The sequence below is a fragment of the Ambystoma mexicanum genome, chromosome 7q, assembly GCF_040938575.1.
Source record: "Ambystoma mexicanum isolate Mex_15411 chromosome 7q, UKY_AmexF1_1, whole genome shotgun sequence".
In the NCBI taxonomy this organism is placed as follows: Eukaryota; Metazoa; Chordata; class Amphibia; order Caudata; family Ambystomatidae; genus Ambystoma; species Ambystoma mexicanum.
Window position 1 is genome coordinate 649,725,861 of NC_090941.1, and position 15,629 is coordinate 649,741,489.

Consider the following 15,629-nt stretch of genomic DNA (forward strand, 5'->3'; position numbering starts at 1 on the left):
AACGAGGCCGGAGCGAACTCGCATCTGGATCCAGTTGCTCACGCCCCCCGGTTGCCACGGACACTGACCACAGGCAACCGTCCACGCATGCGCGAGACTGCAACACTCACATGAGCGTCTCGGCGCATGCGTGTTAGGCTCCAGCCACACTTGCCTCCCGGTTGCCACGGACGCCATCCCCCGGCGACAGCACACGAATAGACGAGACTACAGACACACGTAGACTCAGCGCATTGGCGCATAAACAGACACTTCCCGAGCGCTCAGGCGCACTTATAGGAGTCTCCACAGCTCCACATTCAGCACATCGCAGACTTTCGATTGCCACACAGCAGACGGCAGACTCAGCCGAGCCGTTTCCAAGTCTTTCCTCATTCAGGTGAGATCCTCCCAGGCCCCCTTCAGGACAAGCGGCACCACTCTGTGGCCACTCCTTGTCCTCTCCAATGCCATTATTTGCAAACTACCTGCGACCACACATCCCTGACTGTCGCCCCCCAAACCCCCTCCCCCCTCGTTTTTGTCATCCCCTTGTACCACAGGGCTTGAACTTGAGATTTGAACAAGGCAACCAGACACGCACGGGAATGCAAGAGAATTATATGCATTGACCACTCCTACAGAACACATTCTGAACAATGCACCTCCACCTACCACTGGAAGCACAGGAGTTTCCACACAGCTTCCGGGGACAGGTCAGTGGCTAGACTGGCAGGGCTCCCAGCCCTTCGCTACTTGTTTTTAACAGTACTCACTGAGTGCATTTATTTTAAACCTTCCCCCCCATATACTGTGACCCCTACGGAAAACACTTGGTACCCAACTCTAAGTGGAGTTTTCTTTTTATTTTTTCTTTCCTTTTCCCTCAGGGAGACCTGCACAAATAAGGCCCCAGAAGAAGATTGAGAATTACTATCAATCGAAACGTCAGTGTTCCCCGTGGTTTCCCACTGCAAGACCACTACCAAGGAACACACTGAACTTTCTTTATTCTTTAAACAGACGTCGGACCAGTCTCTCTCGGTCTAGGACCAGCCTTGGCTGGCCACTATTATTAGAACTACTTCTACACAGAAGTGAAAATAACCCATCTAGATTACTATATGCAAAGAATCCAATTGCAAATATAATATTGGACAGCATTGTAACTAAGAGGTTGTGTTTCGATATGAAGTAATATGACATATACCTCTAATCCCTTCTTTTGTTAAACATAAGTAGTTTATGCATACTATTTATGTAGACATGTGAAAAGTTGACTTACAAAACTGTTAACCTCCTCTTTTGTTTATACAACACAGTTCTTTACCAGTTTTTGATTGAATCATGTAATGTTAAAATCTTGGTGCTTGACTGTGCTTTCCATGCTTTCCTCTTTTCCTATACATTTGAATCTAATTTAATGTTTGTTTTTACAAAATGTACAAGAAAAAGCCATTTAAGAAATAAAAATAAGGCTACCACAAAAAACCAAACATTTCTAATGGTTGTTTTCTCACCCCATGTTCGGGATCCCTGTACCTTTGCATGGGGCACCTAGGAAGGTTGAATCATCTACTGCCTCAAATTGTGTGCAGCATAAAAAACTCAGGGAGGACAGGACCACCCAATGTATACATCGTAACTGAAATGAGGCATTTGGGATGAGACACAACACTGTAAACTTCCTAACTCCACATACCTCTACTAACCTTCCCCATTCCCTTCTATCTTATCTCCTCGCCAGCACCTAACCTTAACCTCTTTCACTTTCTCTTTAGACTTTACGGGCTGGGGCAGGAGGCTCAGATGAATACACCTTGGCACAGGCTTGGCCTCGGCTTTGAAGTGGGGGAAAGAGATCAATCTCCTCTCCCACAATTGCCCAGCCCTGTTGTCCTCCCCATAGTAGCTTGTTCCTACTGTGGAAGACACTACTGAATACCACCTCTTGTCACCAGATTTAACATCAACAAGTAGACAGCTGTTCTACAGTCTTGGGTGGTATTATAGCTTGGACATACTTCAGAGTGTCTGTCAAGACATTCCAAGAGCCCCTACATGCACGCTAGAAGAAGATTTGAGATTAGTGGCGACGCAGCAGTGCACTCCTGCTCTCAAGGTTACAGTGGCCAGGTGACTCCATTTCATCTGGTTACCATAATTACAGCCATGGCTATTATTTAATAAATGCATTCATTTATTTTACATATTCGTTTTTATTACTGTTCTGTATGCTGCTGAAGGGCTCATGTTATTTGGGCTTCTGGTGGAGTTCCAATGGTAGACAAGTTGGAAAGGGACCAGAAATATGATGGTAAGGAGATAGAACAGTTAAGAGCACATACTTAAGCATAGTGAAGCAGAAATGTTGACAGCTGAGTGTTAGGTGTTATTCAGGTGACCATATACATTTCCTAAAGTCTCTCTGATGCAGATATATGTCTATGTTATGATTATCTTCATGAAGTAGTCACTCCTGGACATCGACTGCTTTCTTGATAGACATGATTTACTCTAGGAAGGTTTGAGAATGGGAAAAGGCAGTGTTGAATTCAGTCTTAAATTTAAGATGATCTTTTTGGAGTCTTTAATCGGGGGGTCAAGCTGTCCCATGTGTTTAAGCCTATGGAAACTAAAATTCTGCTACCCATTGTTATTCAACAGACTTTTGAAGGATAGGTTATTTGTTTATTTTCTGATCCATGGATCATGGTGGGATGATGGCGTCTGGCCAGGACACCATAGTGTTTGAAACTGGCATACAAGTAGAGTTTCTGGATTAAAGATAGAAGCTTGAAGGATAGTAATTTTTGTGTGTTGTTTGGGCTTGCCTTTTTAGCCTCAATGCAAATCCTTGCAGGCATGGATGTGTACCCGTTGTAGTGGCTGTATTAGTTGATTGGGGGACCATATTACAGTAGTCCATGAATGGTAGTAGCAAGACATATAGGAGCAGAGGAATTCTCTTAGATAGGTGAAGCTGGCGGTGGCTGCTCCGTGTTACAATATTAGTACCAAACTGAAGGAGAGTTTGGAGTCAAAGATAAACTCCAAGTTCCTAGCATTGCAAGCCAGCTTGGTGGCCTCTCAGGAATTGCCTGAATGTGATCGTTAAGTTGTTTACTGTACTTGTGTCAAATGCTAGAATACTGTTTTTTGTGCTGTTGAGCTATCATGGATTTTAGTCAAGCATGATGTAGTGTGCTAGTCTTCATTACTGCGTTATCCTACCCTGTATGCGATCTGCATATCATCTGCATTAATTTGGAAAGGTATTCAGTGGTCTTGTGTATACGTTCAAAAGACAGGGCAACCCTACCGACCCTTGTATGACACTGCATGCTGTTTTTGGGGTGCAATATGAAATCTATTCCTGGAAAGTAATGTTTTGTAGGAATTATGTTAGTCACATGTTTATCATCTGTGTAAGCCATACTGATTCATTTAATTTGGTAAATTGATCTCAAGACTAGAACTTGTTGCTGCAATAATCACCCTACTTAAATACACTGTGACCCATGCTCTGGACCAGTTAAACCTCTCTGGAGCTAGGGAAGGTAAACTATCCAAAATCCACCCTGAACACCTGAACCATTAAACAGCAGAGCAGGTGCTTGTGAATCTCCATGGGAAGTCCAGAACCTACTCTGACTGCACAGCATGTCCAATCCACATCAAGGATTACAAACAAACCCTCCTTTGGAAAAACTATCAAGGCAAAACTTTGAAGGCAATTAGCCATTTACGCAATTCCTTACAATCTGGTTGTAATCTCATTGGAGCTTGGGGTGATTCAGCTACTGTGACCCTATGAACATATATTTACATGTAGCCCCCTGGCAAAAGAAGGCCATCCTCTTGGGGTTCACTCTCATTTGGTGAAGTCCTCCAATACATGTAATTCCCTTCCATTGATCATTACAACTCTGCTGGGTGAAAGAAGGCCCTATTCAGTGAATTAATGTGGTGAATCAACACATGCATGTGATCTGGATACCTACAGGTACATCTTATTTCTTTATGGATAAACAGGCGGTAACTGGATAAATGCCTACAGGGATGAAGGGTTTATATACGGCCAAATAGACATTCACTCTTTGGCACAGATCTTTTTAATAGCTTTATGATGCTTCATACAGGTATAACTCTATAGTCTCTCTATCTCTGGGTTTCTGCTCTCATCCTGGTCCTCTAATATAACTCAGCTCAGACTCTTCTGGGATTCAACAGGAAGACCTTGGGACAAACACTGACATTAGGATTAGAGGTTTATCTACAACAAAACAAGGACAACCTTTCTAGGTTTGGTCTAACTCAATAGTGTCTTGGAACCTATTTCCCTGAAGTTAGGTTTATCACTAACCAATTCGAGGGTTTTCTTCTCTTTCTGCCGTTGTTGCTGCCTTAGCCGATGATTGTTCTGACTCCTCTGGTATTATTAAAAATGGAGTGAGAGGTAGTACCATGCTATTTGTGACTTCTTGGCCAAATGTGCATTGAAGGAGAGGCTGCAGTCAAAGTTGATATTGAGGGACTTTACACTAGGCCAAATTTAGGAGAGAAGCCATCAAGATCCACCTGTGTCAAACAGTTTTGAACTTAAATGCGTTTGGTGGCACATCAGAGGGGCACCTGTTTAAATTATACTAAAACCATTACATTGACGTTGCTTTAATTCATCAAATATTCATAGTCATCTCCAATTCATGCCTACGAAAAAGGGTTTCTTTCATATAGGAGAGAAAGGCTATTCACTGGCCCAGAGGAAGACCTGTGCTCTAAGAGGTCTAAACACGTGTTGGCAGGAATTTGTTAATCACCACTAGAAAATTAAATAAGCACTGAAAAATTGAAAAGATTCCTGAGATATTTTGTGTGCAAGAATTTGAAAGGATTTTGAATATCAATCTCCAGTAACAATATCCTAGAAGGACTTGAACAGTGACTATTAGCTGCTGGAGCTACATTGTTGGACTAAGCGCAGTGGATAAGCCAATTCGTTGTTGATAATTTACTTTTTAGTTTGTCTAATCAGCCCCATTATACACACATGATTCCGTTCTGGAATGCTAACAGTGCTGGAATATTAATTTAGGGAATGTAGCTTTAACGATAATTAAAAGCAATGCAATGTTTCCAGTAGTATCAGTATGTGAGGAAAATAGGCTTTATCTGCCGGGACAAGCTCATGTTCGTCATGTACGAATGATCCAACTCTTCTCCCTAATCCTGCACCTACCTTACACTCAGCTTCTGTCCCTGACCGCAACCTCTCTTCCCCGCCCGCACCTCTTATGCCTGCTCTGGATGCTCCAGTCCTGTCTGAAGGAATAATGGCTTCTATTTTCACTCCAGAGGAATTTTTCTTCGTTGTAAGCTCACAGCAACAATAATATACCTCATGGTTCTAAATCTGTATTAAGAGGTTTGCCTCATATATGATTTACTTATAATTAGAAAAAAAGAAATGGGAGGTAAATAAATACCTAAAAGAGGATTCTATATTTCAGGCTCCCAATTCAGAGTTTGACACAGCAGATGTGTGACTGCACTTTGTGTAGCCACTGTGCCTGCACCCGAGCTGCGCCTGCAATTTACGTTGTAATCGAGTCCAGGCGCAAGGGGACACATTTGCCGGCACAGTGTAAAGGATAGTATTGGCCTAGTGTGATGCTTTGATGCCTCTGAACCCATTTGTAATGTATTGAATGAATGCTGCACCCACCCAATCACCTGCTAATCTGTTGTTGCCTTCTTGGTTTGCCACTCTTTTTACCCCCTACTTGAGCAGCCTTTGAGCCTCTTTTATTTTACAGCTGGTCAGCTGGTGTAAGTGGCTCTGGGTCACTAAAGCCCACCTATCTATTTAGCCCTATACAACTTGCCCTAGTGTCTGAGGTGGAGAGCAGACAAAGAGAAGGGCAATTCCTGTTTGGTCCTTTTAGGGCCTGGAAAAAGTCAGGAAGACTTCACCATCTGTCTCCTCTCACCAAAAACCCAGAATCCAACATACTGCCTGCTCGGGAAAAGTTGGAGGTGGGATGACAGTCATCCATAAGATCGACTGGGCCTGCATGCAATTCCCGCACCAGCACACAAGTCCGCAGAATTCCCTTCTCCAGCAATAATTCTATTACATTCCACCTTATTTACAGGCCACCTCAAGGGAGTGGTAACTTCATAGAAAATCTTTCCAACTTTGTGTCCTCTGCAACAGTCTCCTACTCTTTTAACATCTTCCTTAAAGACTTCAACGTCCTTGCGTCCCAACCAGAAAAACACATACATGACTCCTTATTCTCCCTAACGACTCCATCCATGGACCTTGTGGAGGTAAACGGAATCTGAAAATATTAAACTAAAGCATGAGATGATGAAAAGCTGCACTGCCCTGGTGCTAGCATGAGTTTTTCAAAAGTCTAAGAAATTAAACTTAAGGATGTAATATGCTTTAAAAATATAATAGGCTATTTGAATTAACATTATTAATGTATTTAGAAACAATTTTCACTATAGTTCAGCAAACATATGACGTAGAATCAAAAGGAAGCATATTACAAATGTGGGATTCTCCTCTACTAAATGACTCTAAACTCGACATTTGTTGGATGGCTAGTAGTTAAGGAAATCAGAAATATTAATAAATAATTCATATTTCATCACACATTTTCATGCTGGGTGTCCCCGTGTTCGTTGGGACCTGGGGAATCCAGAACTCCATATTTCATCAATGTTTCATGTTGCTACAAAGAAATATGTACTATGTAATAACAATACCAATTATTTTAATACAAAAGTATCCAGAGCAAGCAACCTTTTAACATGTATTGAAAATACAATCAACCTATGGAGACTGGGTGGTGTAGTCTCTTAGGTAAGGCAATGGAAAGTCTTGACTGCTCAAAAAGTGCAAGGTAACAATGACGTAAGTGTGGCAGAAATTACCATTATGAACATAGAAACACACAGGGAATAGGGAGAACTCTGGAATGAAAGGCTGCATGGAAGGATAACACCTGTTCCAAATGACTGAGAGCTGGGCTTGTATATTATCTAGAGAATTGGTCTTATTGGTGAGGAAACTTGTACCTGGGTCAGACCTGCTTTCCAACAAAGAAGGAAAAGCTGACTGGGAGTTCCTTTGAAAACTCATGAGAGTTTATCCTGGCTCCGTGCCTTAAAGAATTGTATGAAATTTCCCCTAATGTAATTAGAGAGAGACCCTCTAGGACATATATCTTTGCTAAGTCCCAGGAGTCGGTGGCTGGGAAGGTGATTTTCACTAGGGTGAGGTCATTCCAAATAGTATATTTTGATATTTCAGTGTGAAATGCAACAGTACTTTCTCATTATATTGAAAGCCAATTGAGATTTATTTAGAAAACATAGCATTTTTCTTCCCAGTGAGCGCAGGTGCTGATAAATTACAGAATGATTATAGGATATTGTTGTTTGTTAGTGTGAGTTACATCTTGCTTTCACTGTACTTAAAGATGAGTGAGATTGCATTTAAACAAGAACAAATAGTATTTTGGTTTCCTCTGTACTGTGTGAGTAGGCGAACCTGGGATCATTTCCCAGCGCACAGTGCATTATTTTTATAAATTATATCTGAATAAACTGAATCCTAAATCTCTTACAGGTACAGTGAACACCTAAGGCTGTGGATCAGTGGCCACGCTTCATAGCCTAAATAGAGAATTAATAAATCAACACCTGTGAGAGCAATATATGTTTAAAAAGATGGATTATGCAGCATTGTTATCTTGAGAAAAAATATGCCCTTCCAAATAAACCCTATGATGTCACCAATGGTCTTGTGCTGAGAGAGTAACCCTAACAAAATAAACCAACATAATCCAAGGAGATTGGCCTGGCATCGTTTCTTTCCTTTCTGAAAATCATTATCTTTGGTGGATACATAAAGTAGATAAATCAACTTTCTGTGCATTCTAAATGGGATGTATACATATTGACCTTTTCACAATTGACCTCGGGAGAATTAACTTCGGGAGAATTGACCTAATTGCACGCACATTTTAGCCACCCACAGCACCATACTTCCAGGGGAGGTTGATTTCTTTTTCATGATAATAGTGTTGATATTCATGCAACCTTTCTCTAGTACCAATACTTGTTATTGATACTGGAGCAATGTGATGCATATGTATTTGAACACAGTGGCTGATTAGCTTCAATTTCATAATTGAAGTACATTGAATTACATAGATCTTGCTTTGTATTATTGAAGATGAATATGAAGAAATATAATCATTGATATTAAAAGTGTGTGCATACTGAATCTTAGACAAAAACATAGGCAGATGGATTTCTTCTGTTGGCAAGCAGCCTTCCTTTGTTTATGTATATATAATAACTTGTGGTGACTTCTCCAGCATAAAGTTATGGGGCGACTTCTGCATTGATTTTACTTCAATAAAACAAAATATTGATACATAATATATCCTGTTACTTGTCCCAGAATTGTGTGGGCTGTGATTGTATACCAGGGAGTGTCAGATCCGGGACTACTGCTTATTAAAAAGAGTGACATATCAACAGATATGTCAGGGAACCTTAAACAGATCGTAACCTCCTCCACACATGTCAAAGACCACATGCTCGACCTCGTCTTCACGGCTACCCCGCTCCACTTGTGTTCAAACCCCCTACTCCTCGACTCGACTGACCACACCACAAGCCCCTTCTCCTATAACACACAAGTGCCTCTCCTTCAAGATTTTCATGCCACACACACTAGAGGCACACTAGAGGCAACCTTTGCAACATTCCCCACCACAGAGAATGCTTCAGCCTCTATAGATACATTTAACCACTTCACCAAAGAACTAGTGGTTGCTCTTGTGCCACTAAAGTCTAGTCATGCCAAAGTAAAGCTGTCCACACCCTGTTACACAGTGGAAAAAAGAGTCTTTTGAAAGACTACCTTAACAACCGGGATGCACACGGAGCACCAGCTCCCATGTAGAATGAAGAGCCTGCACTTGGGCAGTAAAGATTACTAGCTGTTTAAACAAACAGCACGAGTAGAACCATTGAGGAACCTGACCTTCGGTTTGACTGCATCTGCAGCGAGCCACTGACAATAAAGAGCAGATTCCTGCAACTTTCTAAACCATTCAACTACCAGTTCTTCATCTGAAGTTTACGCGTCTACACTATGCACAAAACCATGGACCCCAGAACCATGTGACCAACCTTAAATAATGGACCACATATTGAAACCACTCTGCCTTGATAAAGACCCTTAGGTCGAAACACTGGTTGGCTGGTCTGTTCCTTTACAAAGGCACCACTGTTTGTATGATTATAATTGTAACCTGTCATAAGAACAGGTCTGACACTGCTGCACTGCTACTTGTGTATACTAAATGTGCTGTCACATTGCTGACTAATAAAACACAGGAGAGAACTGCTTGACAAACACTGCAAGCGCAAAGTTGCCTTTGGTCCCTCTTTTCTCCACGTTAGTGTCCCAGGGCACTCAGGGTGTGGCCCCAAACCAAGGTATGTGCATCATGCTCTTTTGAACCCTTCATCAATACACGTGATATATACACCCAGCGCAGGTGTTTACACGGTTCATCACCCACTCACCTTGTTCTCTGGTACACACTGAAACCCACTGCCAAAAGACGCTAGATCACAACCATTGAAAAGCAGCGGCGCAAGGACGGCAGCCCAGAGGATCTCCCATCCCTTAAATACCTGCGTACCCAAACTCAGACACATGATCTCAGAGGCTAAAATGGTATGCTACACTTTCACCATTGATGCAGCCTCTAACAGGAGCGAAGCCTTATTCGTAGTACTCAAGAACTGCAACAAGCCCACACCTGTCCCAGACGTACCTGCTTCACTAAAGAAATGCCACACAATCAATGCCTTCTTCATTAACAGAATTGATAAGATCAGAGGTCACATCGATGCCTCAAAACCAGGAGGAGCCCCGATGTCCATCACCCATGAGCACTGTCCTCCTGGAAAGAGTGATTTAACCCTTCTCTTGCCTAAGTATCTTTGAGACAATTTTGCTTCCCTTAAACCCACTGCTTACACGGACGGCTTCCACCGAGCCTCCCTCATTGAACAGCTCACTGGCCCAGCACTCAATACACTCTGCTATTTTGAATGACTCTCTCAGCAAAGGTGAATTCTCAGACACGTTAAAGACACGTTTTATATGCCCATTTCATAAAAAACCCTCGCTTGACTCAGGGGGCATAGACAAATACTGACCCATCACAAGCCTCCAATTCATAAGGAAGCTTATGGAAGAAGAAGTTGTGACCCAACTACTTGCCCAAATCGACCAGCTTGGCTACATCCAACACAGTTCACTACCTGACTCTCCTCTTCCTCCTCGCCCACAGGATGGACTTCTCCAGAACCATTGTAAAATGGTTTGCATCTTACATGTCCTGCAGACACCAGGCCCTATGGATGTGCTCATTCAGAGTCACCCAACTCCCAGTTACGTTTGGGGTCCCTCAAGGTTCCATACTCGCCCTAGTAATTTTCAGTCTATACATGGGACTCATAGGAGCTCTCCTAAATTACCCTAACATAGCTATCCATCACTATGCTGATGTCACTTAGGTGTACCTTAAGGATGCTTGTCTCAGCCAATGCCTGGCTATCATCCAAACATGGATGCCCAAATCCTAACTCAAACTGAACCCCACCAAGACCGAATGTGTCCACCAAACAACTCCTGCAACAATGGCTGGATGTAATGCAACTGGAAACTCCTCTGCTGTCAAAGTCAGCCAAATCCCTGGGCTTTATTGTTGACAATAGCGTTTCTTTCGAAAAGCATTTAGCCAAAAAGATACAACTGTATTACTTCCACATGGTGGTCCAAGCCCTCTTGATCTTACACACTGACTGGGGAAACGTCCTACTTCCTGGCCTTCCAGCCACCACCTAGTCCTCTTTAAGGTAGCCCACCATGCCACAGCCTGCCTCATTACAGGGATTTGCAAATTCAACTATATGTCTCCAACACTGTGCGTAATTCACTGGCCCCCCTTACCCACCAGGATCATATTCAAAACTGCATGTATCACCTACAAAGCAGTCTCGAATGGAACACCAAAATACTTGGCAGTAAAATTCTCCTCTACAGCTCTCACACCTCATGAAACCAAACAATTAAAGGGTTGGAGTCTTAGCTAGTACATAAAGAGAAGACTCACAAGCAGTTCATCTGCTGCCACGCTCCGACCATCTGGAACTCAATCCCGGCAAAGGCTCGAAATGCCCCCGCCATCCTCCAGTGCAGAGAGAACAACAAAACATGGCTCTTTCAGCAATACCTGTCAGACGAATACAAATTCCTCCCTCCCCGCTACAAGAGTACTGCACTACTTTATAAAATGTTAAGCCCAATTCTGGCATCCTTCAGTTGTAAAGCACTTGCGCGATCTGATTGACTCAAGGCCTAGTAAGGCCTCTTTCTGCCCCGCCCCCCTCGTTGTCTTGTCACACCTAGAAACACTTGTGTACAGGTGCGTTATAAATGATATATCATATCAAGGCTACTATGAGATTGCTGCCTCACTGTACACTACTCATCCAGTCCTCTGCTTTCATTTAAGAAAGGCATGCTGGGAGTCGTGGTCTTGGTTCACCTCAACAGGTGGGTGTCCCTTTGCTTTGGACTGAAATCCATCAGAAAACAATATGATCTAGCAACATTTTCCAAGCTTTTCTCAATATCTGATTCCTTAAATAATGAGACTTCCTGGATTATAAAGGGTTTTTAATGCCTGAAAATAATCCCATGAGGATAGAAAATGTAGGTTTTCCAGTTCATTTGCATATCTAGAGTGTATTGCTCTGTAGCTTTTAGTGGGACTAGAACGTGTAGGTATGGCTACTAGGTGGCACAGTGACATGTGTGCATTGGTCTCTGAAATGGCTTTTTCCACTCTTACAGGTAGATGTTTTTTTTTGTGCTTGCATTTTTTAAACCCACCGTAATATGGATGGTGCTTTGTAAACGTGCCCCAATGCTCCAGTCATGGGGATGTCAACTACTCTTAGTTTGGGTTCATAAAACTATACAGCCGCTCTATAAGGCAAACAAGCAATCCATGTATATATCTATAGTGCTTTGCTCCGACATGGAGGTGAAGCATCAGAGATGGTTACTATGTGGCGCTGTGACATGTGTGCATTGATAACTGACATGGCCTTTCCCAACAGCTGATGCCTCACAACTTCCTAGCATATCAAAACTTTCCAACGCAATATGGTAGGATGGAAGCCCTCATATTTTCTAGGACCATTTCATAACGTAGGTTTGCAGAGAGTCCCAGTTCCCTTGCACTTTTCTGAGCTTTTCCCAGAACTCCGATTCCCTGGAACTCCTTAGGAATCTAATATTATATAGAAGCTTGCATGCACACAGGTGTGTTGGGTGGATCGCGAATAGTGTCTTTGAATCAGTCCCCGTTGTATGCCAGAGAACTATTGGTTGAAAAATGAAACAAAAATTCTTCAAAGAAAGATGCCTGTATGGACACCCTGGTCTTTCATAATTCAGAGTCATTGTGAGGCGTGGAAGACTGTAACCGAAAGACTTCATTCACAGATCAAGAGCACGAGGTACTTGTAGACAGGTTACCCTTGGAGACAGAAGAGCTGTTGGGAGCACGGGCACATCGAACACGCTCATTGTGAAGCAGGTATTACGGGAATCCACAGTAGAGAAGGACGTTCAGTTGTACAGCATTCTGCAGATGGTTTTTAAAAAAAGGGATGGCACGAGCTTCTGTAATTAATCAGGGGGACTGTTTTAGAAGTTCAATTGAATGCCGAGAAGACTGGTGGCGCCTCACCACAACCACTAGTTCTGCCCAGCCTTCAACAGAGTGTCCACTTGGTCATAGACCCAATCTGTCTCAAAGGTCTTAGAGCTGATGAAGCTACTAGTCAGTAGGGCATGTTATAGTGATCACTATGGTCATGTGTATCATACTGAGTGTACTTCTGTGTTGTGTTTGTTTTCTAGTGTGATGTACTTCAATGCACTGTAACAGCTCATGGTTTGTTTGTTTGTTTATTTTATTTGTATGGCGCTCCAAACCCAGAGGTAGAAGGGCGCTTAAGAATTTGGTTACAGAGTTGAGAAGTATCTGTATGTTGCATACTTCGTACAGGTTTATAATATATACATATAGATACAGTGGTCAATAAACAGAACAGAGCTGGGAAGCAGAGGTGAGAAGCAGTCTGCAGCAGTCCAGCACGAGAGTCTCTCTACTGTCCTAACTGTGTGAGGTGGAGCCTATAACTACCCACACCTACCGCGGAGCGGTGAGCGGAGCTGGGAAGCAGAGGTGAGAAGCAGTCTGCAGCAGTCCAGCACGAGAGTCTCTCTACTGTCCTAACTGTGTGAGGTGGAGCCTATAACTACCCACACCTACCGCGGAGCGGTGAGCGGAGCTGGGAAGCAGAGGTGAGAAGCAGTCTGCAGCAGTCCAGCACGAGAGTCTCTCTACTGTCCTAACTGTGTGAGGTGGAGCCTATAACTACCCACACCTACCGCGGAGCGGTGAGCGGAGCTGGGAAGCAGAGGTGAGAAGCAGAGGTGAGAAGCAGTCTGCAGCAGTCCGCTGCAGACGCGGAGTCAGAGTCGCATGGAACCGGACGTAAGACCAGAGAAGTCTGCAAAAACCACATGGTTAATGGCGACCGGATTAAAGGAGAGGAGTAAATCAGAATCCGCAGTGAGACAGACAGTGAGCCCTGTTGAGGAAGAGGTCTCTGGCCGTCCGGCCCTAAAGTCGGGTCCAAAACTACAGCCCCGACCTCTGAGGAGATAGGAGCTCCGAAAACCAGGCAAACACCTATGGGGGGTCGTCGGAGTTTCTAACACTATCGAGACCCCCAGGGGCAGTAGTGGGGCTGATGTGAGGAAACAAACAAAGAATAACGAGAGTGTTCTCGAAAAATGGATCACGTCAGAAGTGGAAGCACCCTTAGACGGTGAGATTCTATGTCCATGGAGTGGAGCAGAATCTCGGGGGGATGAACTTACCAGCACGAGTACCCCGGTGTCTGAGGCCGATCCTACGGCTGGCTTCTCGCAGTCTCCACTGGAGACGAGTGACGTCTGTGCAAGCGCGGTCGGAGGACGGTGCCCGCCTGACGCCAGGCGGAAGTTCAGGAGCGAAGGGCTAGGCCGGAGCCCTAACGACGAAGAAGGAAGGAGAGAGGAGGACGAAGAGGGGAAAGCGGAGGACGTGGAGGCCGCGGCCGCAGAGGCGGGGGTCTCGTCTCAGAACGAAAGGGCCCCCGTCAACAAAAGCCTCCCAGGAAACAACGATGGGCCCGTGAAGGGACCAGGAGAGTCAGAGGCAGAGGCACTGAGGATCACTCAGTGTCCAGTGCAAAACCAACTAAACAGCCCAGGAGGGGGAGTGGTAGCCCAGAAGACGAGTAAAATAGAAATAAAAGCTATGATACACCAAAGGAGCAGTGAGAAAGAGAGCTGTACTAAAAAAAGTAAGACGGACTAAAAGAAGATCACATGAAAATAATACCACTAAGGAGGCCATTGCTAGCGAAACTGACTCCGAAGATGAATCGGATGTGGCGAGTCGCATAGACTCGGAAGAGGGGCTGAGTGCTGCAGATTCAGACCTAGAGATCATCGAACCTGATGGCTCAGGTGATATAATAAATGGATCAACGGAATTGGAAGCAAACCAGAAGACCCCGGCTAAGGGGCAAAAAGGGGAGAAAAGGGGGGAAAACCATCAACTATGTTTGAAAATAAGGAAAAAAGGAACGAACCCAGGGACAAAAAAGGCAAGAACTGAAAGGAAACGGGCAGAAAGGGAGGGATCGAACAGACAAGAACGAAAGAAGAGGTTCCCAAAGGAAAGGTTTACCGGCTCCTATCATATCGCACCCATTAAAGAACTTCTTCATACAACATCATAAAAGAAAGTTACTAATTGATGACAAAGTTTCCGATGCTGAATTGTTGGAAGCGGTCTGGGAAACGCCATCTGCGCCAAAGCAGCGAAGAACCGAAAGTGGTCCGTTTGTGTCCATCAGCCAAGTCCAGGCGAAAGAGGCAATCTCGGAAAAGACGGCAACTCAGAGTATAGTCCCTCCTAGGATCAGTGAGATGAGTGGTCAGGAGGCAGGTACGGAAAGAGAACAGCTACGTGTCCTCCCCCCTGGACCGCTAATGAAAACCCCAAAAAATGGGACTAAAGAGACGGAACAGAAAAGAACTGAGCAGGAGGAGGAGAACAACAAGGAGCAGGTTTCTGCAAACCCGCAACTTGGGAACACAACACAAAGAGGGGTACCTCCATTGCAAAGAGAACAGTCTACGGCATGGAATAAACCACATCTGATGACAGGCTCCCCCATGAAAGCAGCCATCGAAACAAGGGATGCGTCGAAAGCAATCTGGGACCAAGTACTGTCGATCAAAGGGTCGGGTGGGCCAAATCAAAGAAAGGACAAAGTATATAGTCCTTTGGTGGACATAACACAGTCAGACCCTCACAAGGCGACATGAAGACAAGAGAAAATTCAAGAATCTCCAAAAAAGAGAAGACTAAGTGACATCGCAGCCTCAATGCAGAAAGAGACGCCTA